Raw genomic sequence first — 9,148 nt, forward strand, 5'->3', positions numbered from 1 at the left:
TAAAATAATCTTTTGTTAGGTTGATTGGTATGGAACCCAATAAATGAATCAACTTAGGTAGTATCATTATATTTATTATATTGGTTCAGCCTCCACATTAGCAGTTAATATTTCTAAGTTACATTTGTCTTTATTCATGTAAAAACTGTATGTTAGTTATACCTATATATTTCCTGTTCACATCTTGGAAGGTATAATCCCAAGTGTGGTATAATTCTATAGTAAATTTATGTGGAAATTCTCTTTACATTGCTTTTTGCTGTTTTAAGAAAAATTGACATGTAGAAATGCTTAAGATTTATTTGGATTTATTTTATATCCTATAAACTTTTTGTATTCAATTTATTTCCAATTAACTTTTAGTCAAACTTCTAGCATTCTCTAAGAAAACCATAATATCCTCAGTAAAACACAATTATTTTGTTTCTACTTTACTTATTTGCTCAATTATTTTTAGTCCCATAATTGGTTTAGCATTTCTAGCACTATATGAAATAATAATAGTAATTGGTGGCTAGGTGCCACAGTGGATAAAGCACAGGACCTAGAGTCAGGAAGACCCAAGTTCAAATCCTGACTGAACTTGCTAGCTGTGTGATCCTGGACTTAGCCTCTGTCTACCCCATTTCCTCATCTAAAATAAGAATGATCATAGCACCCACCTTTCAGGGTTATTATGAAGATTCAATGAGATGCTTGTAAAATGATTTGTAAACCTTGCAGTGTGTAGCAGTCATAGTAGTAGTAGTGCTAGTGGTGGTAGTATTAGTAGTTGTAGTAGTAGTAGTAGTAGTAATAGTAATGGTGATAATAGCCATGGTTGCTTTACCTCTGATCTTATTGAAAAGTCCTCAAGTTTATTTCTATTATATGTAAATAATTTTGGGCTTAAATAGACAGTGCTATAAAATTAAGAAAAGGCTCACCCTCCTCCCTCCCCCTATATTTTCTAGTAAGTGTGTGAATTTTTGAGAAATCAATGTTATAACTTGTTCAAAGCTTTTTTTCTGCATCTTTTGGTATAATCATGTGATTTTAATGTCCCTGTTATTAATACAATCCATTATGTTGATAATTTTCATAATACTGAAGTAACCTTGAATTCCTGGTATAAATCTGATCCGAGCATGGAGTATAACCTTTGTGATATGTTACTGTACTCTCTTTATTAAGTTAATTTGAAATTTTTACATACATTAATATTTCAATAGCACTATAAAATAATTCTTTGTTAGGTTGATTGTTATGTCACCCAATAAATGAATCAACTTAGGAAGTGTCATCATATTGTCACATTCACTAATATATTGGTAATCATTAGAAAAGATAATTAATAATAATAATAACTGACATTTATATAGCACCTACTATGTATCAGGCACTATCCCAAGCACCTTTATGCATATTACCTCATTTGATCCTCACAATCATCCAGCAAGGGAAATGCTATTATTATCCCCTTTTAACAGATGAAAAAACTAAGGCAAACAGAGGTCAAATGACTTGCCCAAGGTCACACAGCTAGTAAACCTCAAAGTACAGATTTGAACACAAGCCTTCCTGACTCCAGGACTGGAGTTCTATCCCAGCTACCACTTTTCTTTCTCTTTTTGACCCTCTGCTTTACGTACCAACTTGTATCACAGAAGGAAACTAGCATGGTCTCTCTTTTCCTATGTTTTTTTCTAAACTGGTTATTTAATATTAAAATAATTTTAAGTGTTTTATAAAAGTCACTTTTAAGTTCATCTGATCTCATTTCCCCCACTTTAGAAGCTCCTACAAATATCCACCTATATACATGCCCACAGTATCGATAGGAAGAAATCTCAGAGGGAAATGACTAGCATTGAGGGAGTCCAGGAAAGGTATCTTGAAGAAAGAAGGATTTGAGCAAGCAGAGGAAGCCAGGAGGCAGAGGTTAGGAGAGGGAATTTCAGACATGAGGAGAGCACAGTGAAAAAGCCTAGGGGAGATGGAATGTCATGTGTACGGAAGAGTAAGCTGGCCAGAGTAGCTGGCAGGAAGAGGTCGGTGTAGGAAGGGCTTGAAAAGTCAAGCAGATGATTTTTCGGGGTAATAGGCAGCTGATGGGGTTTACTGAGTGTGGGGGAAGGGAAGGATATGACAGGAGCTGAGCTGTGCCTTCGGAAGCTCACATTGGCATCTGAATGGAGGACAGACTCCAAGAAGACCAAGCAGAAGGCCATTGCAATAGTCCAAGTGTGATTCGAGGTGGGCACCAGGGTGGGGGCTGTGGGAGGGGAGAGGCTGGGACTATCCAGGTGAAGGCAATAATCACTTGGCTGCCTAGTGGAGATGGGAGGGGGTGGGAGTGAGGAGGAGGTGACACCAAGGTCATTGTGAGCCTGGGTGACCGCGATAATGGTGGGATTACTATGCTAAACACCTTACCAATACTGTCTCACTTGATCAGCACAACAACCCTGTGAGGTAGTTGTGTTTGTCTCCGTTTTCCAGTTGAGGAAACTGAGGTTGATTTGCCAAGCATCCCCAGCTTGGAAGGGTCTGAGACTGGCTTTGAACTCAGACATTCCTAACTCCAGGTCCAGTGAGGTTAGCAGAGGGCATTTCTCTATGCTTTAGAAGAAAAACACTTTTCTGGCCTAGAAAAGTGCTCTGATGGAAAGTGAAATGAGATAAAGCTGATGTGCCTTTATTCCTCCAGACACAGAAGAAGCCCCATTAACAGCCAGAATATTGGCTAAGAGGTTTCAGGGAGTTAATTACCCAATTAAGGATCGAGACAAATCTTCTGCCCTCTCCAAAGGATCTCCACCCTTTGGAAACTATATAAGGTGCAAGACCCCACGTTGTGAGTCTAATAGCAATAAGTTGTGTTCATATAGATCTGCAAGGAGATTTGTAGACATCACTGTATTTAATTTGAGGAGGTTGGAGGGGATAGGGCTAATTAGGTGTTATTGTTATTTACATTTAAAAGGTGAAGAAATTGAAGAAAGAAGCAAAGCCATGTACCCAGCAATAACACACACCTCTGTCTGAGCTGGCCTTTGACCCCAGGCTGGGCTTCCCGGAATCTATATGCAGGATTTTATTTGAGATACTTTGGGAGATGATCAGAATCTATTTCCTTGTTGTCCTGGCTAAGGTTAAAAGTTCTATGTCTTCTAAGGGCCTATTAATTATCAGACACTGAGGAGGCTTGGTGCATTGAATACTGGATTTGGAGTCAGGAAGTTCTGAGGACAGATCTTTCCTTAAATACTCACAAGGCAAGTGTGTGACCTTGGGAAAGTCATTTAACTTTTTCTCAGTCTCAGCTTCTTCATGTACAAAATGAAGATAACAACAGCACCTACCTCCCAGGAATTTCTGTGAAAATCAAACGAGATCACATGTCAAATATTTGGGAGATCTCCAAGCACTATGTGAATCCTAGCTATTGCCTTTCTTGAGGAAGTGTGGAGGGGTGGGGAGCAGCCCCAGCAACTGTTTGGATAAACTAGATGGTATCCATTAGATGGGTGTGCTGGAGGTGATGGAGGAGGCAAGGTGCCCTTTTCTATGGTAGATGGCCAGAGAGCGATGATGCTGTAATGGCCTTTAGCTTGGCTTTACAAACAAAAGTCAAATCAAAAAAAAGATTCATAATCAGTCCATAAAGGTGTTAGCAAAAATGATGTTGAGACAACCCGGGTCAGCATGTTAAGACTCTAGTTTCGCCAAACTTTGGGACCTCTCTGAAAGCATTCATTATACCTAGTTGAACTCCCATAACCATATGGTTGCTTTTGGTTGTTCAGAACCCCTCAAGTCTTTGTGCCCAGACTTGAGGGAAGGTGTGAATGAGTCCCCTCAGGCTATTTTAACAGTAGGATGCTGGGGAGCGCAAAGGCCACATGCCCAACTTATTTTGGTATGAAAAGGGAGTAGGGGAACCAAACATATAAGGGGTTTAGATACTGGCAGCTGGATGACAATTATACAAAGAGACACTAAATGACTTCAGAAGGGCATCCTAGTTTCTAGCAAGGAATTTTGGTGAGGGTAAACCACTGAGAGAAAGAGAAGCCTTGCTCAGGTGAAGGTGTGTGGAAGCCACCCTGGTTGGGCTTCAGCTTTGGTGGATAATGAAGGAGAAGTTATTGTGTTCATAGGTATTATGAGTTGTGGGAGTCAGAGATTCCATTGTTCTGCAAATGATGACAGGGACCAGAGGCTCTTGAAGGCAGCTCTAGGCACAGAGGGCAAAGCAATTGCTTTATGTCATTAAATGTGGGCTACATCTCTTCTCTGCAAGGTAAATCCATTTGATTTCTCTGTAGGACCAGGTTGGAGGAAGGAAAAAGGAACAGCCCACTCATCAGTCTGCAGTTCCACGCTGCTGCACATTGCAATCTGGATGTCCTCACAGGGAGAATCTGTTAACTTGAGAGGCGATAAGACACAATGGGAGAAACGTGGGACTTGGAGTTAGTGGCCCTTCTGTGCTGCACATTGGCTGCATCGCCTTGGGCAAGCCATTCAACCTGGGTATTGGTTTCTCCGTCGTCAATAAAATGAAGCGACTGGAATCAGGCACTTCAGAAATCTCTTTACAATTCTAAATTGATGTGCCTGTGCTGAAGTATTCGTGGATCAAGGGGAGTTCCTATTACCTACTTAAACTTGGGACCCCAAGATTCTGATCACCCCAGAAAACCCCAGAGCCCCAATCCACATGAACATTTCTATTTACAGAGAGGACATACTGGGAACTATTAAAAGGGTACCTCATAATAGGGGAGGATGGGGAGCAGTTGAAGCAGTGACTGGTTTACCCAGAGCAGAATTCTAGGGAAATAGCCCATCATGGGGTCTCTAGAGCTGAGCCTTCTGTCTGTAGGGATCAGGCAAGCATCCCCAGGGACCCATTGGTCTTGACTCACTTGCCACCTCCAGCTCTGCTCCATTCTCCAAATGCCCTCTAAACAAAGCACCCTGAAGGGCTCCCTTCCTATCCTCTGCGGGAGGCTCACCACAGCCTTGTGCTCCCAGGGTAAGCTTTCCCATAAAAGACAGGAGTAATATGGAGTGAGGGTGCTACTATAGTATGGTAGAATGAAGGTTTTCAAGACTCAGAAAAGTTCATTTACCGTTAGAAAATATCATCAGCAAATTCCTGGCAATGAACTCTCATACCCATCACTTCCTCCCCAAAGGTGAGGCCTCAATCCAAAGGAGAAGGAAAAATTGTAGTTGGGAGGGGTGGGGAGAATTTAAAGAAAACCAACAGTCCCTATGATCCTCCATCATGGTTCCCTTTAGAACTATAGAAGAAATCCTGGGGGGGAATAAAGCAAATTTTAGAGCCTTCTAGCCTGGAGACACCACACATCCTCCAGAGAAAGAAGGGAGAAAGGACACTCTTTCTGAGCCAAACTCCTGGAAAAACTGGCCTCTATTTAGTGTCCTGCTCTCTCTCTCTCTCTCTTTTTTTTTTTACCTTGACGGACAGCATCACTTGAATATCCTATAAATGTTTCAAAGTGAACCTAGGCATAACAAAACTTCTAGGAATTCAAAATAGGCAATTGGTGCCATGGTGTACAGAGTGCTGGGCCTGGAGTCAGGAGGACATGAGTTCAAATCTGACCTCAGACTCTTACTAGCTGTGTGATCCTGGGCAAGTCACAACCCTGTTTGCCTCAGTTTCCCCATCTGTAAAATGAGCTGGAGAAGGAAATGGCAAACCCCTCCAGTATCTTTGCTGAGAAAATCCCATGTGGAGTCACAAAGAGCTGGACCTGACTGAAATGATGAATAACACAATAGCACTTACCTCCTAGGGTTGTTTTGAGGATCAAAGGAGATGATATTTATAAAGCACTGAGCATAGTAGCTGGCACGCAGTAGGCACTATATAAATGTTAGCTATTTATTATCATTATTTTGCTCTAAATCCACCCATCCTTCTGCCTTCCTTTTTCTGTTACAGGCCCTTTCATTGTTCTGGTTACCCAGGCTTACAAAGTAGAGCTCATCCTTGATTATTCACTCACTTTTCTTCACCTTCTCCACCAGCTGTCAAGCTTTGCTGATTTATCTCCTCACCATCTCAAACAGCTGGCTCCTCTTCTCGACTACCTGAGTCGACTTCCTCCTCATCTCTCTCTTGGACTATTCAAATGGCCTCCTCACAGGGAGCCCCGTGTCTAGTCTCTCTGTCTGTCTGTCTCTCTGTCTGTCTGTCTGTCTCTCTCTGTCTCTGTGAGTCTCTTTCTGTCTCTCTGCCTTTCTCTCTCTGTCTCTGTCTCTGTCTGTCTCTCTGTCTCTCTCTCTGTCTCTCTCTCTCTCTCTCTGTCTCTCTCTCCAACCCATCTTCCATACAACTCTCAAGTAGATATTTCTAAAGCCTTGGTGGGACTGCATCACTCGCCCAACAGAGAATGTCAGTGGCTCCCCATTTCCTGGAGGATGAAGCACAGTGTATTCTTTCTGAACCTTCCAAACTCTCTCAAATGTATCTCCTGTTGTTGTCCCCAGGCTCAGTCCACATAATCCCCATCAGCCACTTGACTCTTCCGTCAAATTGGCCCCTAGGCTGTTTCCCCATTTGTGATGCCCCAGTCCCTGTTTCAGCCTTTTCCACAGGGTTCCCTGCTCCTCAAAAGATCTTTTGTCCTCAACTCCTCAGAACTCTGACCTTCCCTTCAAAGCTCAGCTCCTGAGTCATCTACTTCAAGAGACCTTTCCTAATTTTCCCAATTGGAGGTCTCTTCTCTCCCCTCAAATCATATCACCTTGTCTTTGTCTTGGATCAATTATCTGTGGCTGGATTGAATCCTCTGTGTACATTGTAAATGCCTTGATAGAAGGTGCTCCTTTCTTTGCATTTGTTTCTCCAGAGCAGTGACCAACACAAATAAATGCTTATTGATTGAATGAGAGCCTTAAGGGACTTTGTGATTTTTTTTTTTTGGTAGGTGTAATAGTATTTAGAGATGTTAGGGAACTTAGCCATCACCTAGACTAGAGGTCCTGAACTTTCCTTGAGATAAGGCCTTCTTGGGCAGTCTGGTGATGCTATGGGACCTCTTTTCAAAATGGTGTTTTTAAATGAATAAAATAAAAGATGTAGGTTTACAAATCAAACCACGTATGCTGAAGTACGGTTATTAAAATATTGTTTTAAAAAATAAGTTTGGGGCCCCCAGGTTCAGAACTTCATGCTTTAGACCAGCAGTGTGAAAATGGTGGTTGTACCTCACACCCTGCAAGGACCTGAGGGCCTGGGAAACCAGCAGTCCTGGAAGGACAGCCAGATGCAGTAGACACCCAAAGGGAGTGAGAGGGGACAGTCTAGCACTGAAGTACAAGGGGCTTGTTGACTATCTCAGGTTGCCTTAAGAATTTCCCTGAAGAACCAACCTGCTGATTGAGTGGAGTCCAGGAAGGCGCCTGAAAAGAAAGTGGGGATCCCATGAGAATAGGGGAATGGCAGATAGAGGTAAAGCCTTTGAGTCTCTAATTCTCACACCTCCAGTCCTGGGAGATGAACCCACTGGATCAGGAGGATGAAGAAGAAACCCATATGTGGAGAGGAAAGAAAAGACTGAGTGTAGCAAACGATTCCCATGCCTTCCCTCCAACATGCTTCAAAGCGCAGGATCACACCTTCCTGGAAGAGAAGAGAGACCTCCAGAGTTGATGACCTGAGAAGCTGCTCTGCTCTCTCTTCCCAGGACTGCCTGTGAGATGATCTGGGCACAACTGGAGTCTGAGGTCATGATTTCCCATGTGGGCATCACTGGCCAATCCTAGCACAAGTCCTCAGGTGAAATGTCACCTCCAGTTAGGGGGCTATCTCTCTGTCTTCCCCTGATTCTAATCATCTCCCACTTCCTGTAATGCTTACTGACTTAGACTGCCTTGGGCCCATGGTCTCAGCTTCTTGGCCCAGTTTTCCAATCCTCCTTTCTTCACCCCAGTACTCTTGAAGCCCTAGAACTTTTTCCCAAGCCCCTACTCTCCTATAATCCCTATTCTACAGGGACCCTGGTACAGGGCAGCCTTCTCTTAATGAAAATCTTTTCTCCTGACATCTTCCCTGCCTCTTGCATGCCCTATTTCCTCCTTTGCATGCCACATACCCATTTTCTTTCAGCTTCCTGGTAGCTCCAGTGTTTGTCCTTTCTCCACATAGGAGTCAGCAGACTACGAGCATCTAAAGCCTTAGATCAATGAGCCAGTGACAGTTTTGTGAACTGAAGAAGGGAATTAGCTGAGAAGCATGACCAGTGAGTGAAATGCTAGGCCAGTGGGACAAAGTACCCTACAAATAGGAATCCCAAAAGGTAGGGGATTGTGTCTACTTTGAGGGATGGACAACTATCTTGGAACTTCTACATCTCCTTTGAGGGAGATACTCTGCTTCATGGGCTGCTAGGGATAGAAGGTGGTGGAGGATGAGGGGGAAGGGAAGAAGGTAAGGAGAATGAGGAAGAACATGCTGTTAATGATGTGACATAAGGAAGAAGGGAGAGTGTGAGGAGCAGGTCCTTTATCTTGGAACATCAGAGCCAAATTGGAACTTAGAAAGCGCCTGGATCATCCTAATCTATTTACTGAAAGACTGGAACATTCAGTGCAATTTTCTATGTAGGCAGACACTGGCCATACAGAGCCTAGGTATCTTTGAAAATGCCTGCTGAGGTGGATAAGATCTGAATCTATCTCCCTGTGATTCTGCTCATGTCTCTCTGGATCTGATAGTGCATGGACCTCTCAAGTATCTCCTTGATCTTTGTATTACATGGAATAAGGAGAAGGTATCTCTAATGACTCTTTGGACCTGTTTCCTGCAGATCCTCAGGTCTGTACAGGGGGATATCTTCACCTGATTCTCTTTAATGACATTCCTAAGAGAAAAGTAGGACGGCCATGGAATCAGACATGTGTCCAGTTCTCACCTCTTGCTAAAGAGCAAGCCTGACCACATGTCTCCCTCCTCATCCCATAAAATCAGTGATTTCCTATTATGTCCAGTATCAAATGCACACTAAGCTAGCTTTAAAGCCTTTCTAAAGCTTCTCCCTTCCTACTTTTCCAGTCTTCTTCTACTTTTTTTAATGGTAATTTTTATTTATTTTTTTGTTCTCAACATTTACTTCCACAAGATTTT

Source organism: Vombatus ursinus, unplaced genomic scaffold, assembly GCF_900497805.2.
Source record: "Vombatus ursinus unplaced genomic scaffold, bare-nosed wombat genome assembly UNPS02014790.1, whole genome shotgun sequence".
NCBI lineage: Eukaryota > Metazoa > Chordata > Mammalia > Diprotodontia > Vombatidae > Vombatus > Vombatus ursinus.